At 48.2% G+C, this 15,754-nt stretch overlaps 2 non-coding genes across 2 annotated transcripts; one reads left to right on the forward strand and one right to left on the reverse strand.

Moving 5' to 3' along the window:
- Nucleotides 1-547: 547 nt before the first annotated feature.
- Nucleotides 548-620, forward strand: Trnai-gau (transfer RNA isoleucine (anticodon GAU)). The gene has a single exon. It is a non-coding gene; the product is annotated as a tRNA-Ile (tRNA).
- A 4,447-nt stretch (nt 621-5,067) lies between these two features.
- Nucleotides 5,068-5,140, reverse strand: Trnat-agu (transfer RNA threonine (anticodon AGU)). The gene has a single exon. It is a non-coding gene; the product is annotated as a tRNA-Thr (tRNA).
- Between the last annotated feature and the right edge of the window lie 10,614 nt (nt 5,141-15,754).

A 15,754-nucleotide genomic window follows, 5' to 3' on the forward strand; every position in this document is an offset into this window, starting at 1 on the left:
AGCCCATGCGGCTGTGATAGTCAGGATGTGATAGCCCATGCGGCATAAAAATGAGAAAAAAAAGAACGCAGATAACACAGCCGGGCATGGCCCGGCACTAAAAACAAACAATAAATAAACAAACCCATACATGGTTCGCGGCAATTTATATATATATACATACATATATATATATATATATCTTTATCTAATTCTTTATCTGTTTGAATGACTTACCACATCCTTCCCTTTGCTTTCCGAGGTTTTCTTGACTGCCAACTCTTATTTCTGTGTTATTTTCAACGAGCCCCTCGTTTCCGATTCTGATTCGCTACATGCATAGCGAGGGCCTCTGTTCTGGCAGTCTTGGTGCCATAGGGAGCTTAAAAGGGTTCAACGCTAGTCGACCACTCTCGACATGTCGTAGACGCTCTAGTCACGGCCCGGGGGTTAAAAAAAAGGTCCCCTTCACCCCGAGTAGTTCGAGTGGCGCTGGCCACCACCCCCAAGCACAGGAAACAAAAATACCTAAACATAAATACCCCAGAAAGTGGAGGGGAAAATCGCCCCGCCGGTAGCGTAGTGGCTATCGCACCAGACCGATATTCTGGAGGTCGTGGGTTCGGATCCCACCTGGCGTGCATTTTTTCTCCATTTTCATTCTTTCTTTCCAAATTCTTTATCTGTTTCAATGACCTACCACATTCTCCCCTTGGCTTTCCGAGGTTTTCTTGACTGCCAACTCTTATTTCTGTGTTAATTTCAACAAGCCCCTCATTTCCGATTCTGATTCGCTATATATATATATATATATATATATATATATATATATATATATATATATATACACAGAAAGATAGGTCAGCAGCCTACAACGCCAAAGGCGGCATATGGGTGTGGTTAGGCTCTTTTCTTTTTCACTACGGTTAATGAAGTAAACATTTTTTTAACATACAGAAGAAAGAAAGAAAAACACGCGCCCAGAGTGGGGACCGAACCCACGCCTTTCGATTACATGTCGACAAGTAATCGACTTGTAATCGAAAGGCGTGGGTTCGGTCCCCACTCTGGGCGCGTGTTTTTCTTTCTTTCTTGTGTATGTTAAAAAAATGTTTACTTCATTAACCGTAGTGAAAAAGAAAAGAGCCTAACCACACCCATATGCCTCCTTTGGCGTTGTAGGCTGCTGACCTATCTTTCTGTATTTCCTCAACGAGCCCCTTATTTCCTTACTATATATATATATATATATATACAGAGACGTACGGGACGAGGGATTCCGTAAGGACACATATCAAAGTTGCAGTCCTTATTGCCAGTGCTGTTTGGCGTTTTATCAATGTTTTATAGTGCCGAATGAGGTATGATTGCCTTTTTTTATGCAGGAATAAATATTTGAAAATTCAAGTCGAGAAAAAATGCGCCGTTATTTCTGTGTTATTTTCAACGAGCCCCTCATTTCCCATATATATATATATGTGTGTGTGTGTGTGTGTGTGTGTGTGTGTGTGTGTGTGTGTGTGTGTGTGTGTGTGTGTGTGTGTGTGTGTGTGTGTGTGTGTGTGTGTGTGTATATATACCGGTATCGACCTTGTCTTAGCAGCGTGCGGGTGCCAGCTGCAGCGGTTCACGCGGCTGCTGATGGTTTGAGAGCAATTGCAGAAGGCGGTTGCTGTGCAGTTGGAGGTGCCTGCGCGACGTTCAGCTCTGTTATTGGGGCGGCTAAATTGGGCAGCTCCAGGCAGCTCCTGGTCCACAAGATGTTGCGGCAGTGTCTCCATTTGTTCGCGGCAAATCTTTTCCCGTCGCGGAGAATCCGTCGGAAGTAACCAGCGCGAGCTCGATACAGTAGACGTGCAGACGGAAAATTTTAACGCCGATAGCTGCGGCGAGGACGAGATGGGACGAGTATATACAGTGAAGTCCTTGCGGCCACAGATGATGGTGATGGTCGTGATAAGCACCGCCCCCGGAACAGCTATGACCACCGCCGACCCCACGAGGCAGCGTCCAAAGCCCTCCAAGAAGAGATGGGATCTGGGCGGGGGAACGTCGTCGGCTCTACGTAAGGTCGTGGCTGGTCAGTTCGGCGCGTCTCGGCGGGGCATGGACAGGGGACACGGGGCTGGGGATTGGTCGCGTCGATGGCTCACCGTGGCTGGGGCGGGCCGACGCTTTCCAAGAGCCACGATGAGACCGCTTCATGAGTCGAGGCGGGGTGAAGCCCGGGACGGGATGGGACTGTACCCCGCACCCTCCACCAAAATGTTACGTGGCGGCAGGACAGATATGAGACGAACCATGGCAGATGAATGAGGAACGATCTATTTACAGTATTTACAAGCGGCCATGGCCGATTCCGCAGTCTGCACGCCCCCTCTTCCTCGTCGTCTTTGACGCCGAGCTATGCCGCCATGGGGCATTGTTCACCGGTCACGTGACAATATATATATATATATATATATATATATATATATAGATATATATATATATATATATATATATATATATATATATATATATATATATATATATATATATATATATATATATATGGGAAATGAGGGGCTCGTTGAAAATAACACAGAAATAACGGCGCATTTTTTCTCGACTTGAATTTTCAAATATTTATTCCTGCATAAAAAAAGGCAATCATACCTCATTCGGCACTATAAAAGATTGTTAAAACGCCAAACAGCACTGGCAATAAGGACAGCAACTTTGATATGTGTCCTTACGGAATCCCTCGTCCCGTACGTCTCTGTTCTACAAAATGCATTACGAGGGTTCTGGCTTCAGCAGTCTGAAATGCTGAAATGCCTTTGGCTATCCCCGACTTCCGACCACGTCTTACGTGCGGCCGCTGGGAAAAGACGTTCTACGTCTTCCCGCGGTGGTCGAGGGGCGGCGCTAGTTGACCGGGCTCTGAGCAGTCGTAAATACAAAACCCCGCGGTATAGTCGAGAGAGGAGTCGCCGCGGAACTAGCTCAATGGTAGAGCACCGCACGCGTTATGCGGAGGTTGTGGGTTCGATTCCCGCTTCCGGAAAAAACGGCGCATTTTTTCTCGACTTGAATTTTCAAATATTTATTCCTGCATAAAAAAAGGCAATCATACCTCATTCAGCACTATAAAACATTGTTAAAACGCCAAACAGCACTGGCAATAAGGACTGCAACTTTGATATGTGTCCTTACGGAATCCCTCGTCCCGTACGTCTCTGTTCTACAAAATGCATTACGAGGGTTCTGGCTTCAGCAGTCTGAAATGCCTTTGGCTATCCCCGATTTCCGACCACGTCTTACGTGCGGCCGCTGGGAAAAGACGTTCTACGTCTTCCCGCGGTGGTCGAGGGGCAGCGCTAGTTGACCGGGCTCTGAGCAGTCGGAAATACAAAACCCCGCGGTATAGTCGAGAGAGGAGTCGCCGCGGAACTAGCTCAATGGTAGAGCACCGCACGCGTTATGCCGAGGTTGTGGGTTCGATTCCAGCTTCCGGAAAAAACGGCGCATTTTTTCTCGACCTGAATTTTTAATTATTTATTCCTGCATAAAAAAAAGGCAATCATACCTCATTCGGCACTATAAAACATTGTTAAAACGCCAAACAGCACTGGCAATAAGGACTGCAACTTTGATATGTGTCCTTACGGAATCCCTCGTCCCGTACGTCTCGGTTCTACAAAATGCATTACGAGGGTTCTGGCTTCAGCAGTCTGAAATGCCTTTGGCTATCCCCGACTTCCGACCACGTCTTACATGCGGCCGCTGGGAAAAGACGTTCTACGTCTTCCCGCGGTGGTCGAGGGGCGGCGCTAGTTGACCGGGCTCTGAGCAGTCGTAAATACAAAACCCCGCGGTATAGTCGAGAGAGGAGTCGCCGCGGAACTAGCTCAATGTAGAGCACCGCACGCGTTATGCGGAGGTTGTGGGTTCGATTCCCGCTTCCGGAAAAAACGGCGCATTTTTTCTCGACTTGAATTTTTAATTATTTATTCCTGCACAAAAAAAAGGGCAATCATACCGCATTCGGCACTATAAAACATTGTTAAAACGCCAAACAGCACTGGCAATAAGCGCTGCGACTTTGATATGTGTCCTTACGGAATCCTCGTCCCGTACGTCTCTGTTCTACAATATATATATATATATATATATATATATATATATATATATATATATATATATATTTATATATATATATATATATATATATATACATATAGCGAATCAGAATAGGAAATGAGGGGCTCGTTGAAATAAGACAGCAATAAGTGTTGGCAGTCAGGAAAACCTCGGAAAACAAACGGGAGGATTTGGTAGGTCATTGAAACAGATAAGAAATTTGGAAAGACCGAAAGAAAGAGAAAAAAGTTCACCATCTTCCCGTAGGGGAACCCTCAGTAGTACGCGAAGCAGCTACGGGGTCGACTCAAGTTCCCATTAGTTTTCGTTCCGATCGCGGCGTTGCGGGAGGAGAATGAGGGGAGTGGAGCGCGCGCGCGTCATTTATACCGCGGAGCTACAGTGGCACCCCCAGCGGGGTATGCAGCGGCTACCGTCGCGTCTCTAATCCTAAGCTGCTTCGCATTACCGCGCGCTGAGCCGCAGGTGCTGCCATTCATTGCGAAATCCCGGAGAGGAGAGGAGTGTCGGAGAGAAGAGGAGGAATGCCGGAGAGGAGAGGAGCGCTGGAGAGGAGAGGAGGAATGCTTCGCATACTACTCAGGGTTCCCCTACGGGAAGATGACGATGGTGGTTGAACGCGAAGTTATCTCGTGATGGATTATTTGGTTGGCCAATCCCTAAGAGCATGCTGCCATAATCATCATCAGCAGTGTCTGGCCAGGCATGCGCAGTGGTGGTGGGGAACTTAGGGTTCCCCTACGGGAACATGACGACTGTGCTTGAACGCGAAGCTATCTTGTTATGGATTATTTGGTTGGCAAATCTCTAGGGGCATCCTGCCAAAATCATCATCAGCGATTCCTGGCCAGGCATGCGCAGTGGGTGTGCGGACGGCGGACAACAACGACAATGGAGGGAGGGACACAGCCCCGACCATGACATGCTCCGCATCTAAAAATGCCCACCGGGTGGGATCCAAACCCACGACCTCCAGAATACTAGTCTGATGCGATGACCACTACGCTACCGGTGAGGCTATTTTCCCTCCACTTCCTGGGGTATTTATGTTAAAGGGACCGTGCAACACTTTTTGAATAGTGCAAGTAAACCTGCGCGACGTTTAGCGTACACTGCCAGGAATACCTAAACGAAATACTACACGTCCACGTGAATCGATGAGTGCGCAAATCGCTCTGAAAGACACGGAAAAACCAACCGCGCACTCTTCAATTCTCCTCATTATGCACCCCTGGCATGGCCTAAACGTCGTCATTGAGGTCATGGCTGTCCGAGTGGCTGTCACTGGTCATCTTCGCAACTTAGTTCTTACATTTCCTGTGACGATCCGCCGTCGTCAGCGGTGTGCACGAACCTCTTCTACGCCTGAACCTGTACGGACAGTTTGGCGGTTTTATTTGTGTTTTTGGTGCGGGCGTAGTTTAAGAGATGAGCTCAATAATTCCCTTTCATTCAGACCACTCAACAGCAAACTCTTATTGCTTAAAAACGTCCTACCAGCCGGAGTGCGCTTTTGAGCAGGCAGCAATGCCTGCTTTTCTGTGGCACCAGACCGGAAATGGACCCCTCTACGTTGCGGAGAAAAGAAGAAAATTCCCCGGCCTGTGACGTATCAAAGGCCGCGGAAGAAAACGCCGCGAACCGCCCCACACGCCGGGAGAGAGCGCGCATCTTTCGTCGCGTTGTCCGCTGTCGAGTTAAGAGGGAACTATTATGCGCGATTTCTCAACGCGGGTAGTTTCGGTGATAGTGAACGGATTTTCATAATTCTTGCGCGAGGAGATTACTGGGACAAAATACTTTACCCCAAAATACATTCCGAGTAGTCGATGGTAAGTGCTGAAGGGTCCCTAAGGTGTTTTAAGTGCTAATGCACTTCTTAAGCGACCCTGAACCTGCGTCCACCGGCGATGTCCGCGCACGTGGAGATGGGCGCGCGCAGCCTGGCCGCTGACATGCCACATACCCACGTGGGGGATTGGCCAGGAATCTCCTCGTCTTCCTTGGCAACGGGGGGAGATGGGCGCGCGCTGCCTGGCCGCTGACATGGCACATACCCACGTGGGGGATTTTTATTTTATTTGGTACATACTGCAGGCCCATTGAAGGGCCCAAGCAGGAGGGGCATAACATCAAGGTGTACATTAAAACACATATCAGCAAACAGCTTGTTGGATGGCATCAAGGTTTTCAACGTTTGAGGGTGAAAGCTGGTTCCACTCTGTGATGGTTCGAGGGAAAAACGAGTATTTGAAGATGTTAGTTCTGGCGTAGTGTGGGGCAAGTGATATGGTCGATTGGTCAAGAATTGGCCAAGAATCGGGCGTGAGAAGGGCTAATGCACCTGCTTAAAGGAGTACTGACACAAAATTTCAAAGCTGAGATCCGCTCTAGCAATCAAGTACAACGACAACACAAATAGGTGTCTGTGAATAAATGCATCCTTCTTTCTTTGTAGTTGTGTGTGTGTGTGATCTCTATTTCGCGAACATTACCGAACCGCGCAAATTCAACTCGTGCATTCGCACTTTCACATTCTTCCCCTCGGGGAAATGCGAGGAATTTTTTTGTTTCCTGCGCTTGGGGGTGGTAGCCAGCGCCATTCGGACTACTCTGGGTATCAATTTATCTATCTATCTATCTATCTATCTATCTATCTATCTATCTATCTATCTATCTATCTATCTATCTATCTATCTATCTATCTATCTATAGATAGATAGATAGATATATATCTATATCTATATATATCTATATCTATCTATCTATCTATAGATAGATAGATAGATAGATAGATAGATAGATAGATAGATAGATAGATAGATAGATAGATAGATAGATCCGCCGTCTTTCCCGCTTCCCGAAAAACGGCGGATTTATGCTCCATAGTTATTTTCACTTATTTATCACTGTATAAGAAAAAAGGCAATCATACATCGTTCGGCACTATAGAAACACTTATTTATATATATATATACTAAAAGAAATGCCGGCAGTCTAACACGCCAAAGAAGGCATAGGGGAAAGGTTCGACTATTTTTTACCGTTAGTGACGTTACATTTTTTATTATTATTATTAATTACGTGAGAAAGAAAGAAAGGTTCTGGCAGCCTTGATGCCAAGGTAGCATAAGAGGGTTTCCCGCCAGTTACCCGCATATGACAGGCTGTAGACGTTCGCGTCACGCCCCGGGGGTTGAAAAAGAAAGTCCCCTTCTTCCAGTGTAGTCTGAGTGGCGCTGGCTACCACCCTCAAGCCTCAAATACAGTTGTAGTAAATATAAATACCCCAGAACGTGAAGAAGAACACAGTCACCCAGATAGCCGAATTGGTAAGGCATTCGAGATCTAATCGAAAGGCGTGGGTTCGGTCATCACTGTGGGCGCCTGTTTTTCTTTCTTTCTTTCTCACTTAATAATAATAAAAAAATATTAATGTAACGTCACTAACGTTAAAAATTAGTCTAACCATTCCCCTATGCCTTCTTTGGCGTTGTAGACTGCTGGCATATCTTTCCGTATCTCCTAACGAGCCCCTCATTTCCAAACCCAATTATCGTGCGAAAGATTAGCGAGGGCCTCGGTTCTGGCAGCCTTGATGCCAAGGTAGCATAAGAGGGTTTCCCGCCAGTTACCCGCTTACGACAGGCTGTGGACGTTCGCGTCACGCCCCGGGGGGGGGGGGGGGGTTGAAAAAGAAGGTCGCCTTTTCCCCGTGTAGTCTGAGTGGCGCTGGCTACCAGCCTCAAGCGTCAGACACAGTTGTAGTAAATATAAATACCCCAGAAAGTGAAGGAGAATACAGTCACCCAGATAGCCGAATTGGTAAGGCATTCGAGATCTAATCGAAAGGCGTGGGTTCGGTCCCCACTCTGGGCGCGTGTTTTGCTTTCTTTCTTTCTTTCTTTCTCACGTAATTAATAATAAAAAAAATGTAACGTCACTAACGGTAAAAAATAGTTTAACCATTCCCGTATGCCTTCTTTGGCGTTGTAGGCTGCCGTCATTTCTTTCTGTATCTCCTAGCGAGCCCCTCATTCATATTTATATATATATATATATAAGGACAGAGACAAACGAGAAAGACGTAGAACATAAAAATAAGTTTACTGGCGTTTCAGGGAGAGGACTCCCTTTCTCCTTTCTTCAGAGTTACTCTGAAGAAAGGGAGTCCTCTCCCTGATCCGTCAGTAAACTTATTTTTATTTTCTACGTCTTTCTCGTTTGTCTATGTCTCTACTAAATATATATATATATATATATATATTTATATATATATATATATGTATATATATATATATATATATATATATATATATATATATATATATATATATATATATATATATATATATATATGAGGTTAGTAGAGACAGAGACAAACGAGAAAGACGTAGAAAATAAAAATAAGTTTACTGACGTTGCAGGGAGAGCACACGAGAGGGACATTAAAAAGGGAGTCCTCTCCCTGAAACGTCAGTAATCTTTTATTTTTATTTTTAATGTCCTTCTCGTGTGTCTCTTTCTCTCTTTCTCTACTAACCGTATTTTTTCGCGCTCTGTGTGAGTTTTTGTTTCCAGACTATATATATATCTATATATATATATATACATATATATCAATATTTCAGTATCAGTCATTATTGCCAGAGCTATTTGGCGTTCTTTTCAGTGTTTCTATAGTGTCGAATGAGGTATGACTGCCAGTTCTCTAAAACAGTGATAAATAGGTGAAAATAACAGTCGAGCAGAAATCCGCCGTTTTGTTTTTTTTTTCTTTTGGAGGTTATCAATGCTTTCTTACTGCATACATCTAGGCGGTAGTGTTGATGCTGAACTACGTTATTCGATCGGCTATACAATATACCTTAACAACGCTGCATATAAATTTTCCTTGGGCCGACTTCAACACTTGGACTTTTGTAACAAAAACCTTTGCAATAGCAGCACCCTTTTTTTCTCAGGTTAGAAAGGGTTTGCGTGACGTTATTATCGATCCTTTCAATCTCGTCGGTGGTTTGCTCACTGAACCATCCGAAAGGGGTTGCTTTATCCCGCAAGTTTCATATTGGTGGTGCGTGCGGCAGAAGAGAACCCTGAAATATTGAGCCTTTCTCCATTTTCTCCGTCGCTTCTGGTTTACTCTTTAGTTTGGCCCCGTTTGAATGACGCGATCATTAATCCATTCTTCGTTCCTCCTCTCGTTCTCCTCCTTTCTTTGTGTTCGCCCCAAGTCTTCTCGAGCTTCAATTTTCGGCTCTGTCTGGACGTCCTCCCTCGTTTCTTGCAGTACTTTCTATTGAATATACAGAAAATAATCAAAACAGGAAGTGAGAGTGACGGCGAACTCTTTTATGGAAATGTCCTAGCCCCGTAAATAAAAGCACAGCATAGCGGTAGCAATAGACCATATTCGTGCTTTCTTCCGGCTATATCAAAGGACGAAAAGACGAAGCAATGCAGCTGCGTTTCCCCTCGAGTACGGTAAAGCAGCAAATGGCGTCGCTTCCCGACGACTACGGAGTTCGGCTCCTGCTAAGGAGTTCGCGAGGGAGAGGAAGTGCAGAGCGGCTTGATTGATAACTGCAGAATTTCTCTTTACGGCACTGGTAAAGATGGCTGTGTTTTTTTGCGGTCGCTTTTCTTTACTTCGGCTCGATGCTCCGTCTACCTTTGTCGTCTCAGGCGAAACTCACTTCGCTTACCCCCTTTCTCTATCCCTTTTCGGAATTTTGTTTTTGTCCCGGACGCTCGATTTAGTCAATGTGAGGACACCCTGAAGACGACGTCTCATTAACGGTCCTGCTTCGGCCCGCTTTGTTGATGAGAAAAGAACGGCGCAATGCTAGAACTGCACCTGCCTCCTCGCGGAGAGATTTCGGTTAATTCGTTTTGAAATAAAGAATGGGTCCTATGCTCGCCGGACAGTTAATAAAGTGAAAGCATAATATTATTACGAGGAAGAAGCACGGAAATATAATGTATTGACTAAAATTACAGTGCTGAGCAATGCCAGCGAGAAAGCACAGGGACCGGTAGCTGGACGCTCTTCGTCCTCTTCTAAAGTTCAGCCCAAGCAGCACAGAGCCGTAGCTGCCCTCATTGTCTTCACCCAACTGTTCCGTAACACAACCCCCCCGGCGGGAAGACGCCGCCACGGCGTGTGGTGGCATAACGTTTAGGTGCTGGGGTGGTAAGTGTTAAGCAGGGCGACGTGATCAAGGTCCGTGTGAGGCTGGGCAGAGGGCGGGTGCGGCGGGATTTCGTACGTCACGTCAGACAGCGAGCTTCGGGGAATGGGGACTGGCGACGGTAAAGCGAGGACGAACGGCTAAGTCTGGACAACGAAGCAGAGGCGTCGGAGCTGTTGGTATCACGATCGGGTGAAAATTGTCGGGGAGCATTCTCGGGTCATCAGGAAGTGTAGTACGAAGCACGGGAAGCATCGTGAGGGCGATTGTACCAAAAGCAAATCGGACGGTCGTCAGGGGTCCGCCAGGCAGCCGGATTGCGGAAACGACGAGGTGCGATAAGATAGATAGGTTCGGGGCTTTGTAGAACAGGGTGGACGTCCTTACGATTGATGCCGCAAAGCGGGCAAAGGCCCTGTTGTCAAATTTTTGGTGGATTACAGCTTGAATCACACAAATGGATGGGCTGTCACCGCTTAGTGTAGTGAGAGGAGCTGGCCACATGGCCTCAATTTCTCGACGAATTATCCTATTGAGCGTCTGAGGTCGGCCAGGTGGGGTATCGTCGCGTGGGCGAAGCAGCACATCTTCGCAGGACGACGTAGCGACCGTATTCGGTAGGCGGACGAAGTTTTTAGCAATACGGTGGCTTTGGTTTGCTCCAAGTGTCAGCACTCTGCAATGATGTCATCCACGTTTGAGCTGTTCTTGAAAACTAGTAAAGTGGAAGCGTCGTCCTTAATGCCTTTTAAGATGTGCCCAATTTTTCTTCCTCAGGCATTGCCCGGTCAACCTTGACTCACAGAGCAAGTACGTCGAGAATATATGCACTGTGGGATTCGGTTGAATTCTGGACACTGGACGCGAGGTTGTTCTCGGCGGCAAGCTGGCTGTGAGAAGTGTTTCCAAACGCTGCGCGTAGCTTCTCCTTGAAGACGTCCCACCTGGTCAAAGTCTCATCGTTGGTGTCGTACCACGTCAGTGCTGTGCCTTTCAGGCAGCACGAAACATTCGCCAACATCAATGTGGGATCCTACCTGTTAAGTCGGCTTACCCGCTCGGACGTACGAATCCACTCATCAGTGTCGACTTCATCATTGCCGGTAAACATTTCAGGCTCTCGAGGGTAAGACACAACGATGGGGGGAATGGATGCGCCTCGAGCAGGGTCGTTGCTGTTAGGCATACTGAACGGCGGCATTTTACGACCGCTACGAAGTTTCGTGGTAAATAAGGAAAGCCCGCAGCCTCCACCACACCAAGATGTTACGAGGCAGAAGCACTGAAATTCAATGTATTGACTAAAATTACAACTCTGAGCACTGCCTGCGGGAGAGTACAGAGACCGGTAGCTGGAAGCTCTTCGTCCTCTTCTAATGTTCATCCAAAACAGCCTAAGCAGCGTAGCTGCCCTCATCGTCTTCACTCAACTGTTCCGTGACAATATGTTCCAAAAGTAAAGAAATGCCTGGGGTTGTCGACCGCCAACAAAATGTCCAAAGGTGCACATAATAAACACACGTACAGAAAGTTGGGATTGACGACAAATTTATCAGCGAAGCCTGTGTGAACAAGGTACGATGAAGAATTTGAAAATAAGATTTAGTACATTTTGGTCCGAGTTGGAATCGAACCCGTGCATTCTGGGTGAGGGAGGAACACGCTATCCGGTCACTGTAGTTTCTTTTTGTTACCTTACCTCACCGGACATGACACAAACACGTGAGGTCCCCGACCTAGTGGTGAATACCAGTAAAGCCTCTGCGCTGCCTCGACATGCAGTTATCATTGGTAGAGTTTCGTCATAATTAAATCATTTGTCAGTATCTTCACACAGATGTGCAGCATACTCTTTTCCCAGCGCTTGCGAATTATTACTGCAAAGCAGTACATGTCTAACCCGCCCCGCCCCCCCCCCCCCCACTTTTCATTGCGGTGTCATCGATTTACTCGGCGCCGACCCAGGGCTCCTCCTCCCCACCGCGACATTCTTTCACAACTATTCTTCCTCTCGCCTCCACTGATGCCCCTTTGGCCAGTTGCGCAGTCCGTACCTGACGGCGGTATGCTGTTATCAGATGATTGCAAAAAATAGACAGAAGCACACATGGGCGTAAGAAATACACTGACGACTACTGCACTCCCCAATATGAAATTTGTACGCAGCGCGAGCTGCAGTCGTCTCGGTCACGGCGGATTTCTGCTGCGCCTCAGGAAGTGTTCGCGTGATAGCGAACGTACGGCGACATGCGTTAATCTGCTGCTACCTCGCAGTGCGGCGCCGCCGCCGGCCAGCATATTGAAAATCATGTTTGAACATCCTGCGCAAATGTCACGTCATTCGGATTAGCCCTCCACAAGGGAGCCGCGAGCAGCACGTTGTTGCATATTGTGTTTGAACCTCCCGCGCAAACGCCAAGTGGTGTGGATTAGCGGAGAACTAAAATGCGCCCGGGGAAAGTGTCAGGGGGAGCACGCTCCTTGGTGGCGGCAGTGGCGACACATGAAACGTGTGAGGGAAAGGCAGTGAGAGAGATGACGCCGTAGCCTCACGTGTCATACTCCACTTCCCCCTTCGCTAGACGTTCCTCTCCATGTTCTTTCTTTCGTCGCTGCTGCCTTCGCTCAATCGGTTACGCGGACATAAAAACACGCCGCTCCCACGAAGCCCAAGTAACGGCTGCCAAAGGGCTGCCCCCTAAAACCACTGAAACCCGCCGTCCCCTTTCCCCTCAAATTCACTTCGCCAAGTATCTGCGAATTCCTAACAGCAGAAGAGAAACTTCCCCAGTTGGAACGCCGGCTTGAGCCCGTACTTCTTTTTCAGCTTGGAAGGCCTTCCGAGCGACATTTTTGCCGGTGTCTTTCATGCCTAAGCATGCACCATCACCGGCTGCCGGTTTATCCGTGCACGGCTTGTGGGTCGAAAAAGGGGGCTTGCACCCACAGCTAGGCTTCATGCCGCTACCGATGAACTGCCGGCTGTGCTGGTGGGAGATTTAAGTGTCGAAATTACATGGCTCAATGCGGTTAGTCGGCTGTTCTCAATCGAGTGGTTCGAGTGTGGGTCCCATGTTTTAAACAGACATTTTACACACACAGTAAGATGCATACGACGGGGAAGGAAAACGGACAGCCCCATGTTTGTACGCGAGAAAAGAGCTAAAGAGCGTAGAGGTTTTAAATCTTTATGGGAAGGATGCATGCCGTTCGTTTGGAGGAAGGAGAGCAAGAATCGAAGCGTTGGACCCAACACAAGCGCGAATGGGTGCAAAAACAACGGAAAGCTGCTGACAGCGCCGTTACCACCTCAAGTTAAGCGCGTAGAGTAGCGGCAAATCGCTCCCGCATGAACGACAAATTGCCCGCTGGGAACGCCGGCGTGATCCAATATCCCTTCTACAGAGGGCTTTCAGGGGATATTTTCGATGGCGTCGGTCACTTCTAAGCACGCGCCCATGACCGGCTGCCGGTTTTTGCGCGCGCATGTTTGTAGCGGAGAATAGTGGGAAGGGAGGATGAGGGGCGTGCACGCGCTGCTATAACTTTCATGCCCGTACTGATGGATGGCATGTGCGTTGTGCAGGTGCGAAGTTTAAACGCGGACGTTAAGCGGTACAAAGGGACCTGTCTGGAGTCCTCAGTGGGAGAGCGGATTGGGTGTGGGTGTTAGGGTGTGTTCAGACTACCGACGCAAAAGCCGTGTCGCGATATATGGACGTAAAAAACTAGCATGTCACGCAGTTCGGTTGGCTGACACGTGAAATGACGCCATTTAAAATTATTACGAGAGTTACGGCAACAGTCTGAACCCGGCCTTACACAAACAGTAAGACACTTACGACGCGGGAGGGACACAGGCAGTTCCATGGTCGTCTGGAAGAACAAAGCTTGGATTCGTCATAGGTTCATTCAGCTAATTGGCTGGGAAATGTGCTCCATCGCAAATAACGATAAACGTGTTTTGTTTCGCGCACTCCGTGGACTGCGTCCAGCTTTACAGGTCAACCTTCTTCACAGAGTGGAAGGGCACTAATTTTTTCTGACAGTCTTTCTGCTTTACCCTATGCTATAGAGATCGAGGAAGAAAAAATGTCGCAGGGAGTGTCTTATGATCAACTCATAAAAACGCAGACCGTTTTACGTGAGGGAATATTCTCTCGAAGCGCTTCCAGGAGGAGTCGCCACAAAGAGAAAGACGTCCTGGAAATCAAGAAAAACATGCTGCATTTCCGACGAGAACAGGCCACGATTTTTTTTTCGTGAGAAATAAACATCCCTCTCAGCTAATCATGTCAGAACCGGCAGTGTCTGAGTACACAGTTTAAAAAATTAAAGCCGTTCGACTCAACGCGAAAGCTCTCGGAAGTGCAGAGAAAGTGATCTGCTATAATGGGCTGTACCGCCGTTATCTGCTCACCGCTACCACCCAAAGCAATTCGAATTACCCGCCTCTACAGTGTTCGCGCGCCCGCTGCCTGAAACAGCTCCAGTGGGAGTTCGGTTCTGTGGTAGCGCAAGCTACACTACGTTACCTAGGGCAGTCTTCGCGAGGTGACCAGCTTTGCCCTTGAGCGCTAAAGGTCAAACCACACCACAAACCACACCTGCCGCCTATCTTGTCCGGCCCGGTGGCTGGACGAGATAGGCGGCAGGTGACAGATAGGCGAGGAGGCAAAGGAGACGGGCGCGGGACGTGGTGGAGGAAGGCGAGGAAGCCGCCACCGCAGCAATAAGCGCGCGCCACGAAGGAAGGCCACGAGTTCACGTGCGGCGCAGAACCGTGTGCGTACATCCATCTGTGGTCTCTCGCACAGTGGCGAGGCTTAGGGCACGTTCCCACTGCGACGTGGCGTGACGTCGCAAGCGGTGAGCGTCGCCTTTCGCCGCTTTGCTACGGCGGAGCAGATCGTTCTCGGACCGAATTCCCTCGTCGCGTGACGGCCCCGCAAAACCGGATAGCCAATCATGGCCGCGGGGTAGGCTGACGCAGCGGGGGACGAAATGTTTGCTTGCATCCGGCAATGCAAAAGGCGGCGGGCGAGCCGCCGCCGTTGGGCCTGCTCGGCCTGCTTGGCCCGCTACCGCTGGGCCAGTCCGGTCGAGCTGGCAGCCAACTTACCGTGCGCTCCGGTTCTTTGGTCAGTGGCTTCCGAGTACGCGTGTACTAATCAAAGAACAGCGTGGAACTCATCAGAGTGGAGAAACGCGTATATGTGGATAGCGGGATATGTGTCGTATGTCGTATATGTGGATAGCTATGTGGATAGCGGGACGGTAGGTTGACTTGCAGCCTTATCGCACTTCTATCGGCGAGCGGTGGACACGCGTAGAGTTCGGGGGCGTCAGAATTTTGCGCTGGCGAAATGAAGCGAACTTTGTTGGCCCCGATATGAGTGTTGCGGTGTGAAAGCAAGCGCGTGTATTTCTTCGTGCAA

This window comes from Haemaphysalis longicornis, unplaced genomic scaffold (genome assembly GCF_048455015.1).
Source record: "Haemaphysalis longicornis isolate Haplotype H1 unplaced genomic scaffold, Haemaphysalis longicornis Haplotype H1 scaffold_3, whole genome shotgun sequence".
In the NCBI taxonomy this organism is placed as follows: domain Eukaryota; kingdom Metazoa; phylum Arthropoda; class Arachnida; order Ixodida; family Ixodidae; genus Haemaphysalis; species Haemaphysalis longicornis.